The 16,253-nt window shown below is 48.5% G+C and overlaps 1 non-coding gene across 1 annotated transcript; it reads left to right on the top strand.

Annotated features, from left to right (window-relative positions):
* Positions 1 to 6,860: 6,860 nt before the first annotated feature.
* On the top strand, positions 6,861 to 6,932 carry TRNAG-UCC (transfer RNA glycine (anticodon UCC)). Its single transcript has one exon. It is a non-coding gene; the product is annotated as a tRNA-Gly (tRNA).
* Positions 6,933 to 16,253: the final 9,321 nt, after the last annotated feature.

Raw genomic sequence — 16,253 nt, 5'->3', positions numbered from 1 at the left:
TGCTTGTACAGACTTTCCCTCTTCTTCCTGTCAGACCTTCTGCCCAGAAGGGGCTTCTAGTCAATGGCATGAAAGTCAAATGTGGACGAGGCGGCATTCACACATCCAGCCCCCGTGGTCTTCATGGAGCACATTCAGGTCTCTCGGCTCATTCCGATCAAACCTCGATATGGGTGGGTTTTAAAAGTGGGATGAAACAACCGGACTGAGAATGAGAAAGAGAAGTGGGCATCCCTGAGATGTCATTGTACTGACCGCATGAAGAAATCTATTCATCTCATCTCCCCAGACCTTACTCGGTAACTGCTATACAGTGCTCACGGCCATCTCCTGGTGGCCCACGAGAGGCACAGTGCAGCCCTGGATGTGCTGTCGTAGAGACAGTGATCTTTCCAACAGTGGCAGAGTTCAGAAGTCAACAGGACAAGGCCCAGAGCTTCCTGAGCTAAGTGGGAAGCTTTGTCTGCTCAGAGCAGAGGATCGCCCCAGAGGACCTCCAGCAGTCCCTTCTAACCATCATTATTCGAAAGAGCATGGTGTCTCAAGAGCCCTTGAACAGCAATCGAATGGCAATGCCTTGGAATTTGGCAGCAGCACAAGACTGTTTTCCTATTTCTAAGGAGAGAGCTCAGAAGGACACTGTATTGCACGAGACATGAAAACGACTGATTATCTCATGTAGTTTAACACATTAAGAAGTTAATCGTGTCGATCTAAATGAAAGGGGAGATATTCAAGGGCTTGATGCTTCTTCCATCATATTTAGATGCCATATATATGGTAGCCCATGTGGTCTCCGGCTTCCAATACAGACGCATTTGTGTCTCTTGCCGGACTGGAGGCAGAACTGACAGCCCCATGCAGGTGTCCTGGATGATCTAAGATAAGGCATGATTACTTGTTGGCTCTGTTTAGGCAGCTGAATGACCCCCTGGTCATTCAGAGCTCCCGTAGAGCTGAAGAGAGTTGGCATGTGTTATGTTTTGGGTGGGCATAACTTGAGCATGATATTGTCAACATTTGACTTGAGTCAGCCTTCTGGAGGGATCTGTTTCTTTCCATTAAGTAGAAGGGGAACCTCACTAATGAACCTAGATGTAAATTTAAACATAAAAATGGATGGGACCTTCACCTCCATGAGCTTTAGCAGCGTGGCTTATCTTGCCTGGATTTACGTATTTACACGTTTTTATGTGCCTGGCTACTTTTCCAGATCCAGATTTTATGGTGAATCATGAAACAACTGGTATTTACATGGACTACTACAGACATGTTAAATGTCCTTGAGTATCCTATCCCAACTTTGCCTGTGGATCCAGAACTGAACACATTTGTTGCGGGTCCTTTGTCATACTTCATGCCTGTGAATTAAGGACAATTCTAATAGTACTAGATACCTACTTATACTTGGACACCAAATCCCAACCTTAATGTGCAGTGCAGTGGTTTATAAGTGCTTCTTTTTGAGGCGCTGTGTTTCTTTACACAGCCATTCACCACCTTCAGTCTTAGCCTGGACTGCAGTTCCATATGGAGTTTGATGCAAAGAACTGCTGCGTCTGCCTTTTGGATTAATGAGAACAGAATAAAGGGGTACTCTGACCTGTCTGCAGAATGGCCTACATGCAGAGAACAGAGTCGAACTCCTGGCTACAGATGCAATTTCTACAGGTAATACTATGCACTGGCATTCTAGAGATTTTAGGAAGATTTTATCCTTTCCAGCATGAAAATTCAGATCCACGCAACAGCATTAAGCATGGGATAGTGAGGCATTTAAAACAATAGTAGCTGTAAGAGCACAAATGTGACTTGGCTGCCTATGAAAAGGCATCTCTAGGCATCATATGAGAGACTTGTGTGTTCTCCACTTGATGTTCTAGAAAGATGCAGGAATCCTGTTTCATATGTTGCGGTCCTGTGGAACATGCAAGGCAGCAATGGAAGACGTGAACAGACCCCTGAATGTTGGCAACAGACCCTGAAGAGACCCACGATTATATCTAGCTAAGCATCTAATTTCCATTAGGATACAAATACCACAATGTAAGAGCTTGCTGCCACTTCAAAGGCAGCACATAGGAGATGGAAACAAAGCAGGGATTTAGAAATTACGTAGCAGGGATTTAGAAGCACTTTCCAGGAATGTAGTCATTGAGTTAGGAAAGCCAAAGCTCAGGTAGAGTTCAGAGCAACGAAGGACATCGAGGGCAACAAGAGCTTCTACTGCTTCCTTATTAGCCCTGGAGGTGAAAGTGAAAAATGTTGGTGCCCAAGTCATCTTTTCCTCCATTCTACCAGTTGAATGAAAGAGAGAATCCAGAAATAGACCCACAATGCACATTAAATTCTGGCTTCGAGGCTGGTGCCATCGGGAGGGTTTTGGCTTTTATGTCAATGGGACATTCTTTTATGACTAGAATCTACTAGGGAGGGACGGAATCCACCTGTCTAGAAGAGGCAAGGGAATCTTTGACAGTAGGCTGGCCAAGTTGGTGAAGCAGGCTTTAAACTGAAGGGCTTGGGGGGCGGGGTCCAAAGTGTCGATGCTCACACCATCGCATCCAACTGGGGAATAAGCCAGGCCAACCAGAGCAGTGACAAATATTCCTTAGCTGCCTCCCAAGATGAGAACCAGGCGGCCAACCACCTCAAGGGTATATATGGCTATTGTGGATCCTTCTGCACCCCTCATGGGAAAACCGCATGCTCGGGTACTTGTCTGAAGTGTCTGTGCACCAACGTGCATAGCATGGGGAATAAACAGGAAGAATTAGAGATCTGTGTGCCGTTGCAGGGTGTCCTGGTTTTGTTAAAAACAAGTTTCTCTTTTAGTGAATTTCCCCGTCAGCTAAAGTCTTCTTACTAACTGCAGTTTTCCTGAAAGTTAGATACATGTTTTAGTAGACGTAGCAATGGAATGCAAGTTCATTGATAATGATGCATCTCGTGAGATGTGCAAGCAGGAGGTGAACTGAAAATTGACCAACTAAAGTATTCCATCCCATTCACGTGATACTTCATATAAAAGTGGGGGATCACGAGGATCTCGTCTCTTTTCCTTATGGCTGACATTGGGAGAGGACCTCGTGAGATGTCCCTGCGAACTGAGGCCCAGTGACAGACTGAATCCAGTTCCGGTTGGCTGCAGAGTCCAGTCCAGGACTTTGGGTGCCAGCCCCACATCTGCCGGAGCCATTGCTGGGACTTTCAAGATTGGTTTTGTATATTTTGTATTATTTTCTCTATTTTTATTGGTAGCATTAGTAAAACATTTTTAATTTTTCCAACTCTCTTCTCTCTGTCCTTCTTTCCCTCCCAATTGCCTCTCCTTAGTAGGAAGGGGAGAGGGAGAGGCTGAAGGCGAAAGCGGGGGGAGAGGATGTTAACAATACATCCGCCACGGTTTAATTGTCACCCCGCAATCAAACCACGACACATGGCCATGATCTCATTGCTATTACGGAGACATAGTGGGACAGCTCATACGACTGGAATGTTGTCATGGAAGGCTCTGTACTTTTTAGGAAAGACAGGCCAGAAGGTGAGGTGGAGGAGTTGCGGTTTATGTGAGAGAGCAACTACAATGTATTGAACTGTGCCTAGGGGGGGATGACGAATGAGTTGAGTCCTTATGGGTAAAAATTAAGAGAAAAGCTAACAAGCAGGAAAGTTAGGAGTGATTAGTGGAGCATCAGGACCCTGTAAAGTCCAAAATTTCTAGAGAAATGTATTTGACACTTAAATCTCAATAAAAAAATTTACCGTTGAATTTTGAAACTTGTTTCACCACCACATTAACATTAACAGTAATGGTTTGCTCTTTGCAGTTCACTGTTTTGCTCAAATACAAATGTAGTATAAACTTATTTATCAAAATGTAATTGAAATATCAAAAAAAAAAAAAAAAGAAAAAGGATTTAGCATCTCTGTGTAAAAATAATCACCAATCCAACCTGTCTCCTCGTTTATGTCTGGTATGAACATGTGCAATGCATCTCTCCAAAAAAAAATCATAGACATTGGGTGCAAGAACTTACAAGACTGAGACCTGAGGGAGTTCACAAGCAAGGCTGAAGGGCACCAACATTTGAGCTTTGTCACATGAAAATAAGACAATCAGTTACTTATTTGTCTCATCTTATGAGACACCTCCAGATTTTTGTGGGGTTTTTTTACCCTTGAAGCCATATGCGGAGCGGAAATCAGAAATGTCTTTAAGTAGTTTAAGTACTTTTATGTTCCACAGACTTTGGTGAATGTCTGATTGTTTAGAGCAGGCTGTGACTGCTTATTTTACAGAGGAGCATAATTCTACACATAGACCTTGTCAGCAAGACTTCAGACTGCTCCCTGAAGTATCTGGTCTCTGGAGAGATGATTGCAGGACTGCATTGCTTTTTTTTTTTTTTTTTCTTTTCCCTCCCTTGCCATGTTAAACACTCCTGTCATGTTTTAACATAATTCTAAGAGTTCTGTGGCCTGGTAGTTTCAGCACTAGAAAACAAAGTAAATGTAATCATATTATCAGAGTTGCAGATAAGTAACAAAGGCTTCCTATGTGTTTGTTGTGCCATTTTGAGGGAGGCAGTATAGGCCAGAATGATGGTATCCATCCAGCAATAATATTAATAGTCTCTCTTACAAGCCCTGCATAGATTTTGTGCATGGGGCAGGAGCAGGGTGGGTGCTGTGAATCCAGCCCAGTAGAAGGTCCAACAATTGCTATTGCTTTTTTTCTTGTATCTAATAAAGGAGATAAGGAGGGGGAACAAAGACAGGAGCAAGCCGGATCCTACAGAAGGAGACTTGGGTGCCTGAATTCACGGCCTGTAGAATCAAGAACTAATATGGTGAAAGTGGTTCTGCATGCACTTTAGCTGGCCAAAGCTGCAGGTGTCATTGAGCTGTTGATGGCATCATGACCTAAAGGGTTACCTGGCCTGTGGCTGTGTACAGATTGTGACTCCGCTTGTAGGCTTCCATAATACACAAGGACATGGGGGCTTCATCCTCAAAATTTCTCTGCTTTATTATAGATTACGACAAACACTACAAAAATCACCACTAGCAAGCATACCCATGATTAATAAAGCAAATACATACACCTCAAGCTAGTACAAATTATTATCAGCAATCAATAGTATAGCAGTAATCAGTAATAATGCAACAATAACAGCAACAATCAATAACAGCAAAAATAATAGCAGCAATAAATGTATAGACAATATTGTATAATAATATTAGAAACTTATTGCTAACGAAGCAAAATTCTCAGTAATATAACAGCATAAATGCTTTCAACAGATCACTTATAGGGTACCAAGAGTATTAAACCAATCCCAGAGGAGGGCCAAACTATCCCAGGGGGTAGGACGAAACAGTCTTAGAAGGGGATTCAACCATCTCAGAGGTAGGAGGACAAACCACATTGACCCCAGAATTTAATTGTGCCCAGAGCAGGACCAAATAGTGTAACAGAGTCTCACTTCAAATGTGACCCACATCAGGGAGTTCAGAGTGAGCCAGATGTCCCTGGCAAAGGCCCAAAATCTTGTAGAACATTAATGCAGAGCTCAATCTGTTGGAAAAGTGTATGCAGAGTAGAGGCAGGAGGAAGGGCAGGAGGTCTGAGCAGCAGCGCTGGTGCTGGCAGGGCCAGGCAGCATCAGGCAGGGCTGGGAGGTCCCTGCAGAGCTGCTGTGGGGGAGCAGAGTGGCGCAGCGGGAGCGTGCTGGGCCCATAACCCAGAGATCGATGAATCAAAACCATCCTCTGCTGCTTGCTTTTGGCTTCGCCTCGCTCCAGCCCCAACAGACACTGCTTCTCCCTTGCAGCCTTCACCAGGTTCTCCCTGCCCTCCTGCCCTCTGGACACCCGGGGCTGCCCAGGGCTGTCCCACACCCTCAGCCCCCTCTCTCTGCCACTCACACCTTCTCCTTTGCTTTCTCAGCTGACACCACTCCCAAAGTGCCCCTCAGCAAGGCAGAGGGGGCTGTGGAGCAGCAGGCACAGCACAGCACAGAGCTCCCCCAGCAGGCAGGGGATGTCCTGGGGACACTGCTGTTTCTCCCTTCCCACCAGGCAGCTCAGTCCCCAGCTTCCAAGATGCAAGAGGGGACCTTCAGGGCTCTGCAGCTGGGGAGGAGGACAAGCCTGCTTTCCCCTAGTCTGGGAAGCACCAATGCAATTGCCTCCAGAACCTGCGGCTTTCTCTGTCCCAGTCTGTTTGCTGCTGTGCCCACCTGTAGGTCCATCCAGGAGCAGAGCTGAGCAGCTCTTCCCAATGGGCGCTGTGTTGGTTCTGTGTGGTTGGGGGTTGGTGGTGGAGGGGAGAGGGGCTGCTGCAGGGTGGCCCCTGAGAGAAGACATAAGATGCTGCACACAGCTGGTTCCATTTCCACAGCTAACCTATCAGGACATTGCTGAGCCATCATCAAAGTTTGTGGCCTCTACAAAAACATAATCCAGAAAGGGTAGAAAATGTTACACAGAGAGAGAAGGAACAAAAAAAAAAGTGTCAGAAAGAGCAGAGGGAAAATGCATACCCCCGGTGCCCTTTGGGTGAGTAGAGGAGTCTGGAGTGAAGGAGTGAAGTTGAGCCTGTGTAGAGGGGAGGAAAGGTGCTGGTTGATGTTTGTGTTTTTGTTAATTTCCCCCAAGTCGAGTCTGTTTTTCCCACAGCAGTTTTTGCTGAGCCGTGTCCCCGCGTTTACCATCAGTTGGAAGCTTTCCCGTCCCATATCTGTTACTGGTATCACATGTGTGTGGTGAGATTCTTCCCCTCTGACCTGCTCGGGATGTTAGGAGCAGGAGGAGGACAGTGGTGAAATGCAGCAGCAGTAGACACTATTGCAGCTGCGTTGGTGGTATAGTGGTGAGCATAGCTGCCTTCCAAGCAGTTGACCCGGGTTCGATTCCCGGCCAACGCAAGGAGGTTTTTCTTTCGCTGGGATCCAGAGTGCTTGGCAGCTGCTCCTTCTCAAAGCCACAGAGCCCGGCTCCTCCTGCTGCCCACAGCAGCTCTGGCTCCACACCTCCCTGTCCCCCAATCCAGGCAGCAACGGGCAAAGGAAAGTCTCAGCCCTGCTGCTGCTGCATCCCAGCAGAACAGCCCTGTGTCCTGGAAGCTCCCCTCTGCAACCCGGGCAGGGGGTGATCAGAGCAGCACAGAGGCAGGTGCTGTCGTGTCTCTGTAATGCAGGGTCACAGGTAACAGCCTCTACTCTGGTCCTTTGTTCCCTGCTATGACACAGCTGCTTTTCCTGGGAAGACTCTCCCTCCCTGCTGCTCTTCACTTTCTGTCCGAGAGATCCCAGATGAGGGCTAGTGAGAAATTCTGGTACAGCATCAGGGCCCATATGACTTGGACAACACCCACTGAGACCAGTGTATTCTTCCTGCTGAGATGGCTCCAGGCTGGGCTCAGGAGCTAGGAGATGGGGATTTTTGGACTGACCCAGGGCTGGACCTGCTGCTGCTGGTTGCACCCGGCGAGAAAAGCACGATGTTATGTCAGAGTAAAGATGAGGATCGGGAATGACAAGGTGTGGACCAAGGCATACGTTGTATTTCATGAAACCAGGTTTGCAATTTGAGGGCACAGTGGGAGGATGCCTGTTCTTTACATAATGTCTCAAAGTCACACTAGAGTGAATTTGTCCTCCATCCTTCTTTATCTTTTCCGTCTCTCCAGTGCTGTCAGGTCAGGTGTGGGGTTGCATTCCCTTCAGAGGGACTGCTGCTATGTACAAGGCCTGTGTTCAGAGCACAGTGTTATTTCATCTACAGCACATTTTCTGAGAAGAGATCCTGGTATGCATGGTAACTTGGTTTGAAATACTCTGTTTAACAATCAAGACTGCATATCTTGGAGACCTTATGTCCCCAGCCCACGTGCAGAGCCACTGACCTAGCTTGTCCAGGCTCTGCATTGAAGAGACGTTCTGAAGTTTACTAGAATTGGCTGTAACAATGTTCTTGTTAGTTAAAAACTGAGACATCCTCATTTCTCTTGCAACTTATAGCCAAGGGAAACACAAGGAGCCTCTCACAACTAGACTCCTCACCTCAAGGATGTGAAGCTCCTCAAGTCTATGCTTCCAGGGTTGCTCAAAGAAAAAAAAAAATGTATAGAGGGTTTGGCACAGTGTTTGCAGACTCCCACTCTGTCATCCCCTCCAACTCAGGACATTCTATAGTTCTGTGATGAGCAGTGCTACAAGAAGAGGCAGTTACAGAGAGCAGGATCATGATGGCCAGCACTTTCCCCCTTTCCAGTCCATACCCATCCCCTGGAGTTTATTCCCACAACACCAATGAGAGAGAGAATCACAATGGCTCTTCTTCATATGAAGTTTGCAAAAAAAGCGGAGAGGACCTGTCACAAGGCCTGTATTGACATTCACATGTGGTTACTTGGAACACTCGTCTTTGAAAACCTCCACAGGAAAACAGAGTTTGTGTGCGTGACATTTCCTTTATTTCCACCTCTGTCCATTGCTTCTTGCCCTCTTACTGCGTATGTTTGATAAGAGCTCATTCTTATTACTCTGCCTCTCCATCCTCCCACGCCAAGTGTTTGGAGAAAAACATAAGGTGCCCCCTCAGCCTTCCCTTCCCCAGGCTACCCAACCCCAGCTCTCCCAGCCTGTCCTTGTATGGCAAATGAGCAGAGCCCTTAATCACCTCAGTGTCCTTGTGGCAGGGCTGATAGATCCTCTAGCTGTGCAGAAATGGGACTCAGACACATGATGACATCTGTGGAGTCCCTGTAAGGGCACCTGGAATGCAGACATCAGGGTCTCCTCCTGCAGAGGAAGGACACCTTGCAGAAAGATTTCCACTTGCTGCTGGGAGCAGGTAGGACCAAAAGAGAGAGCAGAAGCAACTGCATTCAGTCAGGGGAAGACGTGCACCTGCCCCAATACTCATGCACCTGGAGAAGCAATGACTGCTGAGGGGGATTGCTGGAGCAGCACTGAGGAGAGAAATGCATCATCTGGAAGACTAAACAGAGACACTGGATAATCCTTTGTTCTTGGCTACCTGCTTGTGTGTAGGAGGACTGAGGTGCCACTTCCATCCAAAACACCAATGACTAGCAAAGTGCATCAGCAAAAGGAAAGGAGGGATAAACCTGACTTCCAAATGTCAGGAGTTGGGCTGAGATTCAGGCTTAGAAAGGCAACTTCTCCCTGCCTGATTCTGAAGATGCCCTCCACAACTCAGCTAAGCACACATGTCCATTTTTTCCTGTCACCTCAGGAAGCGTTGTCATCTCAGCCCAGTTCATCAAGGGGCTTCTGTCTTCTGCCAGGAGGTACTCAAGCCAGGCAGTGAGAAGTCGCTGCTTCCTGAGCACACCGGCATGATGCTCTGGATACACTGGCAGAAGACATGAGATCAGCTCCTGGATGCTTTCAGTGGCCGGAGTCAAGACTGACCCTGCGAGAGATCACACGGCTTGATAAGGAGGTTAAAGACTCACATTCCATTTCTGCAGTGCTTCTCGATTTTTCTCTTGCCTGCTTGCTTATTTGAGTGCTCTGGTATCAGTCCAGGGATCTCTTTTCACAACTAGTGGTAAGAACAAGAGAGAAGCCAATGCTCTTCCTTGCAGAGCAGATGACTACATGAGGGAGGAAGAGAACAAACCACCATGATTCTCCACGAATACTGCTCAAATTCTTTAATGAGAAGGAGCAAAAGCAGTGGCACAGAAGAGAGATCAAGAAACATGTCTGCAGGATTCAGGGAGACACAGAGAACAGCCCATTTCCCAAGGACAAGCTCCACACCAAGCGCTTGCCTTTCCCCATTCTGCTCTACCTGCTGACAATCCCAGCCCAGCAAGAGCAGTCCCTAACTCCAGCACCCTCCCCCCAGCAGCAGCAGGTTCAGCAAAACAGAAGAGAATGAGCCCTTTCTCGAGGAGCTCGGAGCAAAGCGGAGCCAGAGGAGGCACGGCGATGTGCAGCCAGGAGCCGTGGGCACAGGTCTGTCCTGCTAGGCGGCATGAGGACACCCAGCCCATCTGCAAGCCCTGGCCACACTCCTGCTGTGCAGTCCGTGTCATTCTTCGTGCTCCAGAAGGAATGGTTTACCAGGTTCAGCAGTTCAGACGGCAGCGAGGGGGAGGCAGGCACAGCCCTGACCCCCCCAGACCAAGGGAGCCCCCAGAAGAGATGGGAACCCCCCCGGTGCTGAGGGTGCTCCCAACAGCAGCCGACAGAGAGGATCCCACGACTGTGTTCTGAGGGAAAGAGGTGAGGATGGGGCCCGGCAGGGTCACCACCACCGGGGAGGCCTCGATGGCCACCGTCGAGTCACCACAGTGGGCGACACAGGGCTCACTGCAGCTGCTTGCAAGGGGGGTTGGGCCACGAGAACCACAAGGTGGTGGGATACATGGTCTGAAGCAAGACATCTCTCGGTGAGGGAGGCAAAGCTGAAACACAGTGCAGAGAGGGAACACGGAATCCCAACTTCAGTCTGTCGTTCTTGTCTTCTGTTCTCTCTGCGAAAACATTTTACTGCCCTCCGTCTGCATTTGGTGGTCCATGTCTAGAAACTGACCTTGCTGACATGTACTACAGGCGTGACATCTCAGCTTAGCGCTAGATTTGAACGCCTAGGACCAAATAAGTGCCTAACTGCTTGCCGATTCCACAAGGACCTCCTCAAGCATTACCCACTGCAAAAGCACAGATGAAGGTTGGTGCAACTATTCCAGCACAAATAGGCTGCGTGGAACAAGTGTCTCAGAAATAAGCTCTTGAAAACACACAATGTGCATAGAGCTGCCATGGCCCTCACCGTGCTCTCTGAGTTGCATGGTCCAGAAGGGATGAACGGCTTTTGGGACAGGACCCAGCTCAGTGGATTTAAAGCCCCTGTGGAGAGCCTAATCAAACCCCATCTCCAGAACAACCAGTGCTGCACTGGAGGAGTCACTGGGTGCACTTGGCCATTTGGCTAGAGACCATCTGTCTAAAGCAGAAATTCTGCTGAGCAGACCTCCCTGCAGCTGAGCCCCATTCATCCCCTTGTGCTCAAAACAAACCGCCTCTTTCATGCCCTCCCCAGCAAACGCCATCAAAAGGGAAAGAAGTGACAGCCCTTGAACAGTTCTATTGCAGGGCCAAGCTGAGGCAGCCCAAGGATCCACCTGAGTAGCCTCCATGACAGCAGTTCAGCCCACAGGGAGAGATGGAGCACACAGAGGCTTACCTCGTTCCTCGAGGAAAGGGAGGCAAGAGAGGAGGATGCAGAGCCTGGAGCAGCACAGGCTTTTATGCTGTGTCCTAGAGCCCTGTGTGGCTGCAAGCATTCCTTACTCATGAAGCATCTCAACTTATAGTAGCTGTCACTTGATGAGTCCTCGCTGGTGGTTAATTACTTGCTCCTTTCATCCCAAATGTTGTGCTCCTGTTTCATACTGCTGGACACCAAAGTAATTAATCTGTGTCCCAGCTTCATAAGGCAAATTACGTCCGAGGTCTAAGGCTAGTACTCAGGTAGATGTTATGTGGACTTTTGTGATATGGATTGTCACATTGCCTTCTTGATAGTGAGCACTACCACCAGTCATGGTGAAGTTCAGCTTTAAAGGACACCTCAGTTTAATTCTCCAGTGTTTTCTGTGCCGACACATCATCTAACACTGAGAGACATTTCTCCCCACAGGTCATTGTAGACGCAATGGACACTGTGGCTAAGTTGAAGCAGAACGTCAAGACTGTGCAATCTCATACAGGAGAAGAGATGCACCTCTACAGGGATGTGGCAAAGCTGAACAGCAAGGAAAGACTGTTGTGGGCTGGCGGAAGTCCCTTGTGGGCTGGAGTGACAGCCACAAGGACCTTGTTCACACTCATCAGGCTCTACCACATCCAGGTTTTGTGATCAAAGAGATGCCCTTGTCCTTTCCTGAAAGAGACCCACACCCAAATGGACCTGTTTTGCTCCGCAAGGGAACCCCAGAGCCCAGAGGCTTGCATGGGCTGCTTATGAGGAGAGGTGCAGGGTAGGGAGCCAAATGCTCATGGCCATTTTTCTTGGTTTAGGAATGGCATGGCCCATTCTGTGCATTTCAGACTACAAAGGGACATTGGATCAGCCTCCCAGAGCACCTGGGAAAAACCCTGAACTCCCGGCAAACATGAGTCACCCTGCTGTGAATTTCAGTGGACATGTTGTCCTGGCCTCAGGTGCACCAGCGATACCAGAAACCAGATACCTCTGGAAACCACCGGTGCTTCTACGTGATCTTGAACTGTTGCTGTCTTCCAAGGCATGGCCTTTTGCTGGCTGCTCAAGGACTCATGTGACAGTGTTAGGTTAACAGCTGGACTTGATTATCCTGAGACTCTCTTCCAATCAAAATGATTCTTTGATTCAGCATACCTGAGAGTTACAACAATTGGAATGGATGTCTGGAGGTCCTCTGCTCCAACCTACTGCTCTGAGCAGACCAAATTCCCTGATAACAGCTTCTGACCTCCTGCTTTCTTGCAGTTACATCCATCTCCTGCTCCCCACCTTGCTCATCTCCACTAGGCTCCACAACCCTAGCGCCGTCAGCCTTACTGTATGCATCATGTGCTCCAGTCCTCACGTTCTGCCTGGTCCTCTGCCACTACCTCTCTCCAGGAGATCCCAGGGTTATGGGGTGAGGTCTGGAGGTGGATGGCAAGTAGATACCAGGATTAGGAGTAAAGGCTCCTTCCAGGATTTACAGTGAAAGTTCTGCTTGTACAGACTTTCCCTCTTCTTCCTGTCAGACCTTCTGCCCAGAAGGGGCTTCTAGTCAATGGCATGAAAGTCAAATGTGGACGAGGCAGCATTCACACATCCAGCCCCCGTGGTCTTCATGGAGCACATTCAGGTCTCTTACCTCATTCCGATCAAACCACGATATGGGTGGGTTTTAAAAGTGGGATGAAACAACCGGACTGAGAATGAGAAAGAGAAGTGGGCATCCCTGAGACGTCATTGTACTGACCGCATGAAGAAATCTATTCATCTCATCTCCCCAGACCTTACTCGGTAACTGCTATACAGTGCTCACGGCCATCTCCTGGTGGCCCACGAGGGGCACAGTGCAGGCCTGGACGTGCTGTCCTAGAGACAGTGACCTTTCCAACGGTGGCAGAGTTCAGAAGTCAACAGGACAAGGCTCAGAGCTTCCTGAGCTAAGTGGGAAGCTTTGTCTGCTCAGAGCCCGAGATCTCCCCAGAGGTCCTCCAGCAGTCCCTTCTAACCATCATTATTCGAAAGAGCATGGTGTCTCAAGAGCCCTTGAACAGCAACCAAATGGCAATACCTTGGAAGGTGGCAGCAGCACAAGACTGCATAGAAGCAGCAGTTGATTCAGGAACGATGCTAAAAGGTGTGGAAATGCCTTTGATGAAAGCAGAACTTTTGGAAGAATGAGGCTATGACTGGTATCTCTGAGATGCTTGAGACTGGGGCACTTTGTCCACTGGACTCCACAGCATGATGACTCACGTTTGCCTGGAGCTCGGGGTTTTTCCCAACTCTTCCACATCATGATGAGTCCCAGGTGCTGTGCGAGTCTGATCCAATGTCCCTTTGTAGTCTGTAATGTATGGAATGGGACACCCCATGTGTGACCAAGAAAAAAGGCCATGAGCTTTTGGCTCCTTGCCCTTCGTCTCTCCTCAAAATCAGGCCATGCAGGCCTTGGGCCTCTGGGATGAAACTACTGAGCAAAACAGGTCAATTTGGGTGTGGGTCTCTTTCAGAGAAGGACGTGGGCGTCTTTGATCATCCTCTTACGTGCCCACTTGCTCGTTTCCCACAGGTTCTCCACTTTCCAAGCTGAACCCAGACCCCTGGCTGGAAGAAACACGAGGGCCTGGCCAAGTCATCAAGGGACATAGCTATGAAGATCCCATGGAGAGGTTACTTGAAAGAGACCTGCCTGACCCCTTTATTCCCTGGGCTCATGGGAAGAAAAAACCAGACTGTGGCAGAGCCTGATAAGCATATTTGAGGACCTTGTGGTCCTCAGTCCTGGTTGCAAGCAACTTCCCTCCAACCCACAATGACCCTTCTCTGCCACTGAGCTTTGCCACATCTCTGGAGAAGTGGCTTTATGCAGTCTTGAACCTTCCCACTCTCTTGTGTGTGTCTCTGGTGACCCACTGGAGAAAGTACCACACTCACAAAGCCCTGATGCTGATAGAGAACTTCAACCACCCAGACATCTGGTGCCAAAGCAGCACAGCAAACTGCAAGCCGTCCGGGAAACTACTCGAGTCTATTAAGGACAAGTTATTATTACGGGTGATGGAGAGTTCATCCAGAGGAGAGGCACTGCTTGGTCTGTTGTCTACTAATGTGGAAGAACTAATCTAAGGTGTCAAGACTGTGGGTAGGCCTGGCTGCAGCAATCATGGCCTGGAGGGATTCTCCATCTTGAGAGATACAGGACGAGTAAAAAGTAGGGTCAGGACCCTAAACCTCAGGAAGGAAAACTTTCAGTTGTTTGGGGCACTTGTGCATGGGATCTCTTGGGAAACTGCACTCAGAGATACACAAGTGAACAAGAGCTGGGAGATATTGAAAGACCTTTTTCTTAGACTGCTAGAACGCTCAGTCTTGGTGTGCAAGAAGTCGTACAGGGGAAGCAGGAGGCCAGCTTGCCAAATACCTCTTAGCCAAACTAAGAGGGAAAACTTAAATGCACAGGCAGTGGAGGCAGGGATACACATCCTGGGGGGATTATGGGGAAATAGCCCAGGAGTGCAAGGAGGGGATCAAGAAGCCAAGGAGCCGAACTTGGCGTGGGATGTGAAAAATTGCAAGATGGGTTTCTTCAGATACATAGGACAACAAGTGAAGAAACTCTACTTCCCTGATGAGTGAAATGGGACACCTGGCTACAACTGACATGGAGATGGTGGAGGCACTCAGCAACTACTTCCCTCCATCTTAACCACATGTGCCTAACCATGATACATAGTTCACAGAATGCAAAGGCATGGGCTGCGGGAATGATGTACCAGTAATAATAAAAATTAAAATTAAAAATTACGTATATAAAAAACCCCAAAACGACAAACCAAAAACAAAGAAACAAACCAAACTCAAAAAAACCACCACACCAAACCCACATTTCAACATCAGTGGATAACAGAGGAACGTTTAAGGTCGTCCACCTGTCTGGAGCATTTAGTATTGTCTCACACAACATCCTTGATTCCATAACAGAGAGGCATGCATTTGACAAGTCGACCACTCATTGTATAAGGAATTGTCTGGATGGTCACACTCAAAGAGTTGCCATCTTTGTCTTGAAGTCCAAGTGGAGACCCGTGATGAGTTGTGTCTCTCAGGGGTTTGTGTTGGGACTAGTATTGTTCAACATGTTTGTTGTGGACATGGACAGTGGGATCCACAGTGAGTTTCAGATGACACCAAGCTGAGTGATGTGCTTGGTAAACCAGAGAGAAGGGGTGCGATCCAGAGGGACCTTGACAGAATGGAGAGAAGGGTTGTGCAAATGACAGGAAGTTCAGCAAGGCGAAGTATAAGGTCCTGCACCTGGTTCAGTGGAATTCCAACCATGGGTACAACTGGGCCATGATGGGATTGAGAGCAGCCCTACGGAGTCGAAAATTTCAGATGGAAGAGGTGAGGGCATAATCACCACAAAGGCTTTGGAAAGCAGTAACTACTGGGTGATTAGATGCTTCATGAGTAAGGAATGTTTGTGGCCCCATGGGGCTCTGGGACACAGCATAAAAGCCTGTGCTGCTCCAGGCTCTGCATCCTCCTCTCTTGCCTCCCTTTCCTTGAGGAACGAGGTAAGCCTCTGTGTGCTCCGTCTCTCCTCGTGGGCTGAACTGCTGTCATGGAGGCTACTCAGGTGGATCCTTGGGCTGCCTCAGCTTGGCCCTGCAATAGAACTGTTCAAGGGCTGTCACTTCTTTCCCTTTTGATGGGGTTGGCTGGGGAGAGCTGGGAAGAGAGAGGTTCTCTGAAGCACAAGAGGATGAACGGGGCTCAGCTGCAGGGAGGTCTGCTCAGCAGAATTTCTGCTTTAGACAGATGGTCTCTAACCAAATGGCCAAGTACACCCAGTGCCTCCTTCTGTGCAGCACTGGTTGTTCTAGAGATGGGGTTTGATTAGGCTCTCCACAGGGGCTTTAAATCCACTGAGCTGGGTCCTGCCCAAAAGCAGTTCAACCCTTCTGGACCATGCAACTCAGAGAGCACGGTGA

Source organism: Caloenas nicobarica, chromosome 10 (genome assembly GCF_036013445.1).
Source record: "Caloenas nicobarica isolate bCalNic1 chromosome 10, bCalNic1.hap1, whole genome shotgun sequence".
Taxonomy (NCBI): domain Eukaryota; kingdom Metazoa; phylum Chordata; class Aves; order Columbiformes; family Columbidae; genus Caloenas; species Caloenas nicobarica.
The sequence above is the reverse complement of the archived record's forward strand: the minus strand, read 5'-3'. Positions and strand labels throughout refer to the sequence as shown.